Source organism: Malaclemys terrapin, chromosome 3, assembly GCF_027887155.1.
Source record: "Malaclemys terrapin pileata isolate rMalTer1 chromosome 3, rMalTer1.hap1, whole genome shotgun sequence".
NCBI classification, from domain to species: domain Eukaryota; kingdom Metazoa; phylum Chordata; order Testudines; family Emydidae; genus Malaclemys; species Malaclemys terrapin.
Genome location: NC_071507.1, coordinates 187,003,818 through 187,019,311, shown reverse-complemented (window position 1 = coordinate 187,019,311; position 15,494 = coordinate 187,003,818).

Here is a 15,494-nt window from a genome sequence, read left to right as displayed (position 1 = left end):
CTCCGTGGAATCTGTGAGATGCTCCTCAGTCACAGAGGTCCTGCTCTTCGTCTCACTCAAAGATGAGATCACCAGTCAGGTCTGTGCTGGTGCCCGTCAATCCGCTGCAGGCACAGGCACCAGCAGTCCTTCTCCCTGCCAGACCTTCCAGAGTTGTCCCTGTCCAGGTCTGTTAGCCCTGGAAAGGATCTGGCTTTGGCTCAGTTAAGGGCCTTGTCTTTGTCTCTGGACAATGTTGTGCTGCCTGGCTTATCCTCCCCTTTAGTACCAGAGGATTTTAAGGTGTACCAAGAACTTTTGCAGCATGTAGGTGTTTCCCTCAGTATCCCAGCAGAGTTCTTGCAAGAAAACACCCACAAATTGGTGGACATTCTACAGTCGTCTGCCCCTGGGGAGTAGCCCTCCCTATCAATGATGTGCTCTTTGAACTGAGTAAGATTCTCTGGAGCATGCCGGCTTTGGTATTGCCCGTGGCTAAGCACATGGAAAAGTGCTATTTTGTTCCCATGCAGGGATTTGAGGGAACTACCTCAGAAAGAAGGATACATCCCACCGGAGTAAGCAGTCGGGTTCGGTGTTCAGCAGTCCACACACCCTCCCTTGGTGCCTTCAAAGCACTCATTTTGACTCCTTGGTCCAGAGCACTGTTCCACTCATTGTTCCTCCCAACTCATCTCCCCCCTTTTGGGACAGGCTGACCTGCTTTCACAATGCTTGGGGTCAATCACCACCGACAGCTGGGTCCTAAGTATCATCAGATTGGGTTATGCCATCTGGGTCCTCTCTACATGTCCTCCCCACCATCCCTCCCCATCCCTCTTCAGGGACCCCTTTCACGAGACACTGCTCCTGGTTCAACAGAGGGTCCTGTGGCACCTTTGAGACTAACAGAAGTATAGGGAGCATAAGTTTTCGTGGGTAAGAACCTCACTTCTTCAGATGCAAGTGCTCCTGGTTCATCTCCCTCCACTGGTCCTAGACTCCTTGCAGTGGTGGATGTGTCCACAGAACACTTGTTAAGATGTTCCCTTTGTCCGGCCCTTGCCAACCAAGTTGGTTGTACCAATGCCTCCATGATGGGTTGGGTGGGGCCACACCTAGGGTCATTTAAAGTACAGGGATTGTGGTCGGAGCAGGAGGCCTCACTCCATATCAACTTGCTGGAGCTTCAGGCCATCTACAATGCATATCACACTTTTTAGCACCGTATCAGAGACTCAGTGATTCACATACTAACCGATAATACCATTGCAATGTATCATGTGAACAAACAAGGGGGAGCAGACTGTGGCAGTTCTGCATCAAGGAGAACATTATTTTGATAGCTGTTCACTTGTCCAGGGTTCAGAATCATCTCACAGACCATCTCAGTGGGTATTTTCCCCTAAATTACGAGTGTTCCCTGAAAAGAAGTGTCCTCCAGTCATCTTCACAGCTTGGATGATCCCAACAGTCAACAGTTTTCCATAGGGGACAACAGGAAATGTTATTGTTTTGCTCTCAAGGAGGCCTCAGTCCAGGCTCCCTGTCCAATGCCATCCACCGCAGTTGGCAGTCTACTCTCCTATACACCTTTCCCCCAATCCCAGTCATCCCTCATGTCATCATCAAGCTCAAAGCAGATTGGGCCACGCTCATTCTCATTCCCGGGGTGTGGCTGAGACAGTGCTGGTTCTCCAACCTTCCCACCGCTGTCGATTCAGAACTCCCATACCTCTTCATCTCCATCCCGATCTGCTCACTCAGGGTCCCATGCTCAGCTCCCTGCATCTCGCAGCATGGCAGCTGCATGGCTGAATGAGGAAGAAGAGCAGTGTTCAGAGGCTGTTCAACAAGTCCTGCTCAACAGTAGAAAGTCCTCTACCAGGATGGCCTATTCAGCTAAATGGAATTGGTTTTCGGTGTGGTCATTAGTTCACAGAATCCAATGACACTGGCTTCTATCCAGGACACCTTGGGATACCTGTTATACCTTCAGTTGTTGGGACTTGCGCTTAGTTCACTGAAAGTACATCTGGCAGCAATATCGGCATGTTATTTCCCCATTTAAGGAGGATCAGTCTTCTCCAATGCCGTGGTAATGAGATCCTTAAAAGGGCTTCTTTGTTTACATTCTCCGGTCCAAGATCTGGTTCCCCTGTCAGACCTAAACATGGTCCTGGTGGCTTTGATGGGCCCTCTGCTTGAGCCCCTACCAACTTGTCCCTATCTGCTTGTGTCAGAAAACTGCTTTTCTAGTAGCAATAACAACCACAAGGAGAGTGTGTGAGTTGCAGGCTCTGATGATGCTGGCCTAGAGTGCAGGGGACTGGACTAGATGACCTATTCAGGTCCCTTCCAGTCCTATACTTCTATGATTCATTGGCAGAGCCTCCCTACACACAATTCAGCAAAGACAAGGTGACTTTACAATGACACCCCAATTTTTTGTCTAAAGTGGTTTCTCAGTTTCATTTGAACCAGGTGGTATATTTACTTGTGTATTTTTCCTAAGCCGCGTTCATCTCCGGAGGAGCAGAGTCTCCATAACTTAAACGTCAAGCAATGTCTAGCCTTTTATCTGGAGAGAACTCAACCGTTTAGTGCTTCGCCTTGTTTGTGTCATATACAGACTGCATGAAAGGTTAAGCAGCCTCTTTGCAGACGATCTCCAAATGGATAACATTCTGCATCAAGCTGACATATGAAATAACCATCAGCAGGGGTGAGCTCATTCTACAAGGGCACAAGCAACATCCATAGCATTCCTCAGGGACGTTTCCATATTGGACATTTGCAGGGCTGCTCCGTGGTCGTCGATACATATGTTCACAAACCATGACACCATAACTGCATCTTCCAGTGCAGATGCAAGCTTTGGTAGAGTGGTCCTGAAGTCCTTGTTTAGGTAGACTCTGAGCCCATCTTCTGGGGAGGGGGAGTACTGCTTGTGAGTCACCTAAATGGAATACACGGCTGCATCTACTCAAAGAAGATGAAATTGTTTTTTTACTGTGACTGTGGTTCTTAGAGATGTGATGTATTCCAAGACCCACCCTGAATCCCCTCTGCATTGACTTACTGCCATGTTATAGCTGAGGTTGAAATTCTGTCACGGGTATTTTTAATAAAAGTCAGGGACAGGTTGATGGGCAATAAACAAAAAATTACGAAAGCCCGTGACCTGTCCCTGATTTTTACTAAAAATACCTTGTGGGGGAGGGACAAATGGATTACGAAAGCCCACGACCTGTCCCTGATTTTTACTAAAAATACCTTGTGGGGGAGGGACAAACAGATTACGAAAGCCCACGACCTGTCCCTGATTTTTACTAAAAATACCTTGTGCGGGAGGGACAAACAGAGGGGCTTGCAGATGCTCCAGCTCCGCTGCTGCCCTGACTGCTGTTGCTCCAGCCACTCACCCAATTCTGGCTGCTGCTCCGGCAGGCAGGGGACCGCAGCTCCAGGCTGACCTCTGGTCAGCTCTTTGGTGGCCCCGGGGCTGGCCACCAGTCAGCTGTTCCTCTGGCCGCTACTCCAGCAGCCCTGAGGCTGACAGCTGCTCCAGCCCTGCCCCAGAAGAAGTCCCAGAGGTCCCGGAAAGTCACAGAATCTGTGACCTACATGACCTCTGTGACAGAATTGTATCCTTAGTTATAGCATAAGCTAGTTTTTTGGCACGTGAATGGTTTTAGATGGCATATTTATTCACAAGAGAAATAGAATTCTGCTTCATCCCCTTTCACCTGGCATGAATTCTAATATATGGAGGGCAAATTAATTTTGAAAAGACCTGTAAGAACCTAGTTTATTGGTCAAAACACTCCTTATGTTTTGAGATAATTATTTATTCTAACATGGTTACAGCTTCCCCGCTAGGACTTCCAAGATTGCAGGACTCTTGGGATTCAGTTGTGAATTGTGAAAATGATTCTATTAATTTTAATTAATGAAAAATTTGCATTTTAATGAATGTGAGGATGGAGCCCGTAAGCTACAGAAACAATTGAAAATTGATTTGATGAAACAGCACTGGGATCCTGGGAGTTAACATGTTTGGCTTTGTTTGTAGTCGATTGATAAATGTTCTTCTCACGAGGCTAAGCTGTGGCTTTTAAGGGGACATTACCCCATGGTGCCAATGCCAGAGGCATTGTACCTGCCTTAGGGTCAATGCCAAGGTAAAGTGTAGCTCATAGAAGTCCCTGCTAATCTCTTTGACAGGCTGCAACATGTGTTCCCTCTTGTACCAACCCAACTCTCTTGAAAAGTGCCAAGAGCAGAGAATGGGGTGAGGCAAGATCCTTGCCCCTTCCCTCTTTGGGAAGGCCAGTGGCTTTGTTGTTACTAGCACTGGGTCATCTCTGTTCACAGGGAGCACACAACTATGCCTATTCCCAGCAGGACAGCAAGTTTGGGGGAAGTCTTCTTACACCTTCTTCTCTTGCTGAGCACCCTACATTTGCTGCCCCAAACAGGGGCTAATCATGGCCTAGCCCAGCATGTGGGTTACGCAACATTGTGGAACCCTCTGTGGTGAAGCCTCTTCTTTTTTCCCCCCTTAACAGTCTAGCAGGACTTTTACTAGATCCAGAATTATAACCTGCATGATGCAAAAGGTTATAATGGGGGACTTACATTAAGGATGGAGTTTCAAGATTCCACTACACTTGGGTGTGAATCAAAAGGCCAGAACTCTGTGTATTTTAAAATATTTTTGGAGCAGTCTTCAGCATGCATTCCTACAAACAAAACGGAAGAATCCAGAAATATTTTGAATCTAGACATTATTTATAATTTATTATTTAGGCATAGGGCAGTGATCGGAAATGTTAAGGACTCTCCAGTTTGTTGCAAAAGAAAAACAGTATGTATTTTCCTGGATTCTCTCACTGAGTCCCAGTATATTCGATAGCTTTTCTGTCTCCAGTTGATATATTGTCAATAAAACTTAAAAAACGCACAAACAACTGTTCAGTTTCACCTTTGTAAAAATTATCGAAGTTTGAACCACTGAAGTCTTAATGAAACAACAGTAATTTGACCAGTGATGGTCAATCAGTTTAAATTTGCCAGATTTTACAAGAACATTCCTTACATTTTAGTATATTGAGATTTATGGTACCATTTATTGTGATTATATCTCACATTTCATTTGAGAGTTTTTGGAAGACAAAAATATTACCAACGGAGAGCTTAGAAAAGAGAAGTACCTTAAATGCGGTGGGCCTCTCCTGGGTGATGACTGGCATTGTGCCAAAGTTGCTTTTTGGAATTGGTGGGAGCTGACTCTAGTTCTTTGTGATAAAAGAAATGCCAATAAAGTTAAAAATGCAGAGTGTATACAACTGTAATTCAACCTATTCTAATGTACAGAACGGAAACTTGGCCAGCCACAAGAAAAGAAATTGATATGCTCTGCACCATGGAAATTAATACGTTGAGATGGTCAAAGGATTGGACACGCCATGATAGGAAACAAAATGTGGTTGTGAGGGGCCTAATTTGGGTTGCCCTAATAGAAAACAAGTTAAGTCTACATTGGTATGGACATGTCTAGCAGAGATCTGGGAGTTATATTGGTAGGGTTGCCCTTGCAATGATTAGGAACGGAAGATGACCAAGTAAGGGGAAGGCCAAAGACTCAGGACATGGACCAGATATCAGTGGACCTTAGAGAGACCAATCTGTATGACAGTCAGAGGTATGATCATGAGTTTGGGAAGAAGGCTATAAAAGTCACTGAGCCCGAAAAGGGAAATAGCAAGGAAGAAGAAGAAGAAGAAGAACTTTTGGACAACAAGAACAAAACATCATCCTGAGTGAGAAGTGCAATACTCTGCAATTAAAGAAGTTTGCAGGAAAACATGAGACACTATAATAATAGTAACAAATATTAGTATTATTTATATTACAGCAGTACCTAGAGGCCCCAGCCAAACTCCTAGCTCCATTTCACTAGGCACTGTACAAGAAATAGTTCTTTTCCCCTCAAAGCCTCCATCTAAATAGAGAAGACAACAAAGGGTGGGAGAAAGGATGCATTATTATTAAAGATACGATTTGGTCCTGGGGGTCCCAAATTCCATGACTTTAACCGATGTCCATGACTTCTTCGTCTTCAGCTTCAGCCCCACCATGACCATACCCTGATTTTGTATATTTTTACCATGACTGTTCTGTGAATTTTGCCTAACTTTACCATGACAAATTCATATCCATAATTATTATCCCCATTTTACACTTTGGGAACTGAGGCACAGAGAGAATAAATTGCTTGCCAAAGGTCACACAAGAAACCTGCAGCAGAGCTAGGAATTGAATTCAGATCACCTGAGTCCTACTCCAGTGTCTTAACCATGAGACCAGCCTTCCTCGCTAAACAACTACACTAATCATATTTATTTATTTTGCCCTCTGCCCCTGTCCAGGCACTTGTAGTTCTAGACAAGTTAAAAATAATGGAACAGATCCTTGGCTGCTGTAAATTGCAATGGCTCCACCAAAGTCAATGGAGCTCTGCCCCAATGCAAAACACAGTAAAAATATTCGAAAGAAAGATCTCCCTCTTAAAACTCAATCAAGATCAAATCAAGAGGGCCAATATATAAGGATAAAGGGGAATAGAATTGTAGATCACAATGGAAAACAATACACTCTAGTCTTTGTGGAGTATTTGGAAAGTACCAAATAAAAAGGATATTGAGAGAATGTCGGAAATCGACAAAAGCAATGATATTTATATTGTAACATCTGGAAGAGAATGACTCACACAGATTCAGCCAACCACACTAATGAGGTTATTCTATCACAGCCTTTGGAAAGACTTTTTTGAACCTTAACTGCACAGCAGCTGCCAAAGCCTAAGCTTCTCCAGGTCTAAATAGCTGATTCCCATCCCACTCACCCCTCTTCCCATCCCCATTTCCATCCTTCCTCCCCCTACTCCCCCTGGCAGTTTGTCTGGTTACATTTGTGTTCTCTGACCTACTTTTCTGTACTTTCTTCCCAAACCGTCCCAATCATATCAATCTATGTAAATTACTTCTCATACACATCGAACCAATCAAATGCCATCTTAAGATTGCCTGCTATTATACATAAAAAGAATAACTTGGCAGACCTTCCGGATGGTTGATTTGCACATCCTCATGCTGGAGTTTTAATCATATCATGGCAGGATCATCTAGCTAATGTTAGAGTCAGCATGAGAATCATAAGAATCAGCGTATCTGATCTGGCTATTAGTCAATGATGTCTGGTGTTCTAACAGCACTGGACAAAACTTCTGAAAAAGGCAGAGCACTTCGCCACATAACCTATAGTAAGTGTCGTTAGGGGAGACGGGAGAAAATGTACCTGATCCCTATGAGAATCAGCTGATGTGCCAAAGCATGATATTTGATTACCCCTATTACTTTAGCATGCAGACGTATAAATATTATTGGTCAGAACATTATCCTGCTTCATTATTTGACTCTGTTACTCTCCTTCAGCTCTGAATTTGTCATGCGTACATCTGAAAATGCCATACAAAATGTAGGCAAAGTTTATTCTTATTTTAAAAAGAGAGAAACCAAGGCACAGATGGACTTGCCCCCAAGTCCCTCAGGAAATCAGAAGCAGAGAGGTCAGTTCTCTTGACTCCCAGCCTGATATTCAGTTCACTGGATGACTTCACGTGTGGCTGTGCTCCAAACAGCATTGATCTGGCAACAGGAAAGCAATTTTGCAAGATTTTTTTTTTAAATGTTTCCCCATTTGAAATTTCAAAATTAAAAAATGTCAACCAGTAGAGCTGATTGAAGGAACCTGGTTCAAGGAAAAATTTTGTGGGAGTTTTGTCAAGGTTTTTTTTTTCCAGGCATTGTTTTTGCAATTTTTCCCCATACGGATGTTTCACTATATATCGAGTCCATATGAATTTTTGCATATACAGTATCGACAACTCTCCTGATTTTATTGTGAGTCTTGTGATATTTGGTATTTTTCTCAAATCCCCAGCTGCTAGAGGAAAATGATTATGTGAGAATCTCAGCTTTCATTTAAAAAAGTATGTTCCTAGCCTCTATGGTTGTGCAGAAAAGCCTGAAAAACATGAACTCAGTGCACCAGAAGGTACATAAAAAGAACCACATATTTATTTATTTATTTTTGTTTGTTTGTTTGTTTATTTATTAAAATCTCAGGATTTTTAAGCCAATCTTGTGATATTTTGGGCCCCGATTAGTGTGGTTGGCCATACTACCTACTGAGTAAAACTGGCTGAAAATTTTCATCTGAAAAGTTTTTCTGGTGAAGAATGGCTCTTTCTTAGAGAGAAAAATATTCATGGAAAATGTCCATTTTCCACTCAAGTGAAAACTGTTCAGAGAAAAATGGAAACATTTTCAATTTTCAGCCAAATATTTTTCAGATTTCAGTTATTTTTTTCAATGAAAACCTGAAAAAAAATTGAGGCAATATTTTAAGGAAAAGGTTTGTTTCAATTTTCTCAACAATTTTCACAAAAACACATTTTCTCAACAAGCACCAGCACCGAATGGAGTAACACGCACTAAGCACACTGTGATTGAATATGAGCGTTCTTGCGACAGGCCCTGACCGGGATGTTACTTTAAACATGTAATAATTTAGAACTCCTCAGCTCCAATGGTCTTCACATTTCTGCCCACCCACTCCTGGTCTCTCTATTCTGCTCCTTCCCTACATACAGGCACATGCCTCACACCCTATGCTTTGCCTAATATTCACTCTCAATCCTGGCTTTGTAATTTCTTCCATGAGAACCCTACACCCAGGAACAGGCAGCCTCCTTGTTTCTGTCTCCATGCACCAAATGACCTCCAGTTCCTCCTTCAAATCCAGCCTCAAAAATCTTTATATCATACTTAACTTTTCAATGATGCAACCCTGTCTGTTCTCATGTTGTAGTTTGACCATCTACATGAGATGGTGATAGAGAGAGAACCAGATTAGACAGAGCCATCCATCACTGGTATCGTAATTACTGCATATGTCCAAGTTGGTCTGGAAAGTCATTCAGGGCAGAGTCAAATTTCAGTCATGTCCTCTTACAGCCTTTATAAATAATAGATTATGAGCAAGAAACCCCCATAAGATTCTTTAAAGCTTCACATTTTCACTCAGTCTACCTCTGGCTCTTGCTGTGAAACCAAAGGGCCAGATCCTCAATCTTGTTTAAAGTTGCCTTTGCACCATGCCAGCAGCACAAGGGGGACATAAAGATGCCTAAAAGAGGTAGCAGAAAATTTCTCCAGTGCGGGATATTTGTAGAGTGGAAATCCAGTTTTATTCCACCTTCTCCCCCTACTTCAATCATATGGGTGTGTCAGAACAGGAAGAGTAATTCCTGGGGGAAGAAATGAAGTCAGAGCACACAGTGCTCTGGCCAGCCCTTGGCTGGTAAAGCCAACTCTGTAAAATGCATCCAGGATACATAATTTAGAGTTGCCCTAAAGCTGCTCTAAATTATGTCCAGGGTTATTTCAGGACCTTGTGGCCCTAGGATCAAAGGTATCAGGAGATAGTATACTGCCATCTTTCCCACCTTCTTCAGCTACCCTGAGTATAAATTAGACACAGCTGAGAATTTTTACTGGTAGCATTTAAATTTTTTTAATCATTTTTAATTTAACATTTTAATGTTTTATTTTTAAAACCGTCCAGTGCAGCCAGTTGGGGGCATATAGCAGAGTGCCTAATGGAGGTGCTCAGAACCTCAATACATTTGGTACCTTGAAAACACTCATGCAGCTGGCCTTTATACATTCCCTGTGGTTTCTTTAATCTCTTCTATACAAAAATGTTTCTCATATTCCTCGCCCTCCAAATATTAATTTAAACACAGATGGGGATTTGTTTGTGTGTGTGTGTGTGTGTATAACAGCTGATTGTGGCTTTTAACAGCTGATTGTATTTTTTTCCACCCCTTCCCCTGCTCTTTAATATGCTATACTCAGTCTCCGGGAAGAACAATTTCAGCATGGGAGGAACTGAATAATGACAGTTAACTGATTATCATAAAACAGATATTTACGCAGAGTGGTTCCCATGTGAGATTGATTGAAGGGATAAGTAAAGAACTGTGCAATGAATTATGCAGGCCTAGAGCAGAACCTGTGGGAAATCATCAGTGAACAATGTGCTTCTTTGCTATCATAAATGATAGATGCTCCTGATAAAGAAGATTAATAAATATGACATGGGGTATGTTTTAACATGCAGACAATATCTCCAGAAGGCATATGTTCTGTAGCCCTGCTCCCAACGCCCAGGTATGCTAGTGATAGCTACCCATGTACACTGAGGAAAGTATATAGCAGCAATGATAATATCAAAGGACCTCACAGTACTTTGCAAACACAACTGGAGTCTCTCCAGGATTTTGCAAACTTGGAGGAACCCATAGGAGAGGAGGTTGCAGTAACTGACACCTATGCATTCATCGGAGAGGAGGGAGCTGGATAGGACAGTGAACTTCATCTCTCTCTGTTCCTCTAGGCCTTTAAACTGTGCTCCTCACTGATGTATCTGAGCTTTTACGCCCCACATAGCTAAGCTTGAGTGAATTTTTAAAAACCCAAGTATCGGTAGATGTACTGAACTTCTCCAAATTTGGGAGAAATTTTGGATTGTGTGTTGGTTTGGTCTCGTCTTTAGTTCACACTGGCCAGTGTCAAACCTGGTTGAGCCATAGCTAGTTTGCACTACACTAAAAGACAGTTGTTTCATCTGTGCAGATATGGCCAATGAGTGGACGAGTGCTAGGTCTTCTAGTCCATCTGCTGCTGCAGGAGTATTTTCCCCTGCAATACCTGTTCAGATGCTTTGTTTAACATATTAATGTTGTTGCTGAAACGAGGTTCATGGTGAGACAGGAGGGAGATTTTCCAGCATGGCTTAGTCTCATCTGTGCATTTTATTTCACATCTTATACCCTTCTCATCAGGGAAACCTGAAGTTTCACTTTATCCCCATGGAAGGAAAAACCAGTCTCCATTTCTTGAATATACAATGAACTCAGACACACTGACATTTTCCCCCTACCCAATATCAAAACTAAGTTGAAAATATGTAGAGTGGGCTTGTAAAACCCCTTAATCTTACCTGAAGCTTTACATTCCAGTTGTCAGGTTTTCACTTGTTCACTTGGAGCCTGGCTTTGAGGAATATGATAGGAGAGCTAATTGGAGCAGGCTGGCTTCCAACGACTGAAAAAAATGTTTCAATAAAAAGGATTTTATTCTGCTATGGATACTGATGTGAACAAATGGGACCCTAGGGTACAAAACAGAAATAATCCTAAGTCTCTTTCTCTCTCTCTCCCTCTATCTGCATCCCCCTGCCCCAGGAGCAGACTTGATATCAAACCACAGCAGTGTTGCAATAATAGATTTCTACCGGAGTCTCACTGCGCCCACTAAAGATTTTTCAGTACCTGGACTATATTAGTTGCTACATAGGCACTGTATAGCAGATAGAAGCAATAGACAGAGATGGGCCCAGGCTGTCAAACTGAGATCCAGATGTCAACCCCCTCTCCCCAGTAATTTCAAACTTCTAGGATGTTTGGATTCAGGGTGTGTTCATTACAGAGATAAGGATAAACACTGGGACTTGGGTACAGCTTCTGATTTTGAAAAGAAAAAACAAAGAACAAAACCCAACTCTTTTCCAAAAGGACAGGAGTCCTCAGATTCAGGATTTTGGGGTAGATGTATCTCAATGCAACCACAAGAACTGTATTTGGAGCCCTGAGTCACCACCTCGTTTAGTATTAGCAAGTGCCTGAACAAAACATACTCAAGGAACTGTCTGTTCACACACTGAATCTACTGTGTTCTGTCTGGGTCAGAGAAATGAAGGCCAACTGTCACAAGCAGCTAGTTAAAGAAAAAGATGGACAACCTGTAAATGGTCTAAATTGTTACCACTAACCACTGCACTCTATTAGCAGCTAGCCTCAGAGCTGAAATGAGAATCTATACTGGTAGACACATTTAAACTTCCCAACCAGACCTCTTAGGTTGACCATATTTCTCACACCCCACATGAGACTGGCCCGAGTTCTCCCCCCCTTCCCCCGTGTGCAAGGCCGGCCAAGCCTCACCATGTGGGACCACTTTCCCCCATCCCAAAACATTCCTCTGCGGCCTCCTAGGAGAGTGTGCCCCACTTTTTTGGCAAAACTGGGCATTTGTCCCATTTCCTCTTGCCAACAGATGATCAATTGACATGAACAAATGAGACAAATGACAGTTTTGCCAAAAAAGTTAGGATGTCTGGGACAAGGCTTAAAAAGGGGACTGTCCCGGCCAAAACAGGACATATGGTCACCCTAGGACCACTAATAACTAACTCAAGTAATATATGCCACAGTTCAGGCAACTTCAACTGTATTCGCCTTCTATGGTCAAGCAAAGGCACCCACCCTAGGGTTGGCTATCTTGGGTGGAGACAAATATCTCTTTCCCTTCCGACTGGGGTATTTCCAAGCTGCACCCCCGAACCCCCGACTATACTGTGAAATCCCCAACAAAAAAAGACAGGCTGCCTATTCTTTTGTTTTCTCTTAAGAAGTGGTACATGGGTACATTGTTGCAGGTATACGTTTCCACACAACTTTTTCAAAGCAAGCACATTTTATTCTTAAGGTAGAAGCATTACAGAGAAAACATATTAAAAACAATAAAAAAACTACACACATGCTAATAAGCTTACTGGACATCACCTCAACTGCAAAATGAACTCTGGCAGGAGTATTCCTTTAACCCCCCGGGATCCAGAGGTTTTCTGTGGTTTCAAGTTCAACACACCCTTTGTTCTGAGTAGGAACCCTCATGAGTAAGAGAATCACTCATTTCTCCAGTTTGGCTTTTTGAGGAGACCATGGATAGGTAATCAAATCAGTCAGACAATGGGTCTCTGTTCAAAGGGTAGCTTCAAAAGGATGGATTCAAGGTGGATCATTTGCAGTCCCCTCATCTCCACTCATCTCCTAGGAAATCCACTTCACTTTTTTGTCCCAAAAATCCTTTGAAGAAGTCACATGAAATCCCACAACAACACATAATTGCAATTTTAATACAATGGGCCTCAAAAGCATTAAACTTAATTCAATGAGGTTTAACTTAATTCAATACAGTTTAATTTAATTCCATCAGGGTTGTCCAGGCTATTGCAGGAAATAGTCGTATCCGTCACAATATCTCCCACAAAAGTATGACTGTGGACGAAAAATTGCCTGGTACTGTATCTATTGGTTATTGGGTCTGCCAGCTGGGGGCCAGACACTATAGAAGACGTAACCAATTAACAGAGCTCCACCATCCAGTGGCCGAAATTTCTGTGTGTGCATCTCACAAATAACAGCTCTGACTCCAATTGGGATTCTCAGATCAGTAGCTCTAGATGCTGAGCCAAAGGGGAACCTGCTCTGTGCTACGCTGGTCTCCACTAGGAGCTGCTGTTTGTGTGGCTCTTGTGATACTTATAATATAAGCGCATAAGCAATACTGGGACATATACTATGGGAAGAAGGTTTTGTGGGTAAGGCAAAGTACTAGGAGTCAGGAGGTGTGAGTCCTATTCCTGGGATTGTCACTGACTTGCCATGAGTTACCTTGGATGAATCTCTCTGTGCCTCAGGTTCTTCATCAGTATAGCTAAGGTACTACTCACCTCTCAGGCTTCATTCGTTACTCTTTGTAACGTGTTTGAGCTCCTTGGATGGAAAGTGCTCCAGAAATGAAAAAATATTATCTCCTCACTCTATACCCAGAAATTCTTTGGACGTTAATTGTGCAAAGATCAAGGGAAGAACGGGACCCGGTGTTTTCACCTGCATATTGCAAAGTGTTACAAAACCTCCACATTTGTATTTTCTAACAGAGCAGCAAAACATGAGGTTTGCTTTATAAGAGTATTTGATTAGATTTTCCATTTCCCAGCACTTGTGCTGGGTAAGAGCAAAAATTGTAACCACAGGGACAACACTGGTTGTAATCTTGAATTTGCTGTTGCTTAATGTTCCTGTTATTTTCCGGGCTTTTTTTTTTTTTTTTAAATTGTCGAACAGTTCCTGTACAGGATCTCTACAGGATTGATGATGTTTACTTGCCATAAAAAGGAGATATTTCCATACTACACTCAACACAGATTCTAATACACATAACTAATCTGACTTATTTTAAATGCATGCAGTTCTGGAACTAAAACACATCTGAATAATCCTAAAGCAGAATTAGGTATCCAATATTTTTTAATTCTCACAATAGAAAGTATCTTTTTCTTTTTTTCAAATGCAACAGGCTGAATTCTGATCTCAGTTACATGTGTGTAAACCCAGAATAAATCCAACCGGCCTGAATCTTTTCTCAGGCTGGTATCATTCCATTGATTCAATTGAGTTATTGTTCATTTACACTGGGAAGGAGGAGAATCAGGACGCTTGGGTTTATGCTAGATTGTACCATTGTTACATTTGTTTTGTAACACTGGTTTAATGAAGAACACAATGAGGCCCATCATACATTGGCTATTGTGAGATGCTGATCTCCCTTGACTTCAGGGGGAGATGAAGGAGCTCAGCACCTCACAGGAGGCTCTCAGCACCTTGCAGTGTTGGGATCACAGAACACCTGTACTGTTAGCTTATAAATGAAAAGCAGCCACAAATCTAAGCTGTGTTTAGTCATCCAATCATCCTTTTAGATGGAGACTTTAGAACATTATCTCAGCTATAGGAACCACTTCGCCATTTGCAAAAGTCTGTCTTAAACACAGCTCAACTTTTGAGAGCACCAAATTTCATTCTTTGTACTGAATGTAGGACTGAATCCTAACTGATGATTTTAGCCTCTGAGAGACCACGAGAAGCTACATAGAAAGTTACATTTCTAATAGGGAAAGGGTTATTCAAGCCACTGCTTTTCATAAGAAACCCGTTTCAGTAGCCACTGTTTTGCGTGACTTCCTCAGTATTGCCCCAACTCAGCACAAAGGAACCCAAATAAACATACAGAGGAATTGCCATACCAGACTACACTTAACATATTAGCTGTGCGGCTGGATAAAGTGCTCAGACACCACAGTGGTGAAGGTGGTATAAGAACCTCAACTGAATAGCTTAGACCAGACCAGAGATACATCTAGTCCAGTGTCCTGACTCTGATCATAGCCAGCACATTGGAATAGCTTGCGGGGGAGACACCCAAAAGAGAGCCATCTTGGAATTCCACAATACATCAGGTAGGGTGTTTTTTTCCCTAGCTAATTTCCCTGGAATGAACCCCTTAAGGAGCAGATCCTTATCTGGTGTAAATTGGCATCTCTCTGTTGACTTCAGTAGAACTACAACAATTTGTACTAGCGACAACCTACCTCTAAATTTCTTGGAAGAGTATGAGGAGAATAGAACATTTCAGTCAATGCCTCACCTCTTTGATTACTCACAGATAAAGGAAAGGAATACAATACAAATACTTCTC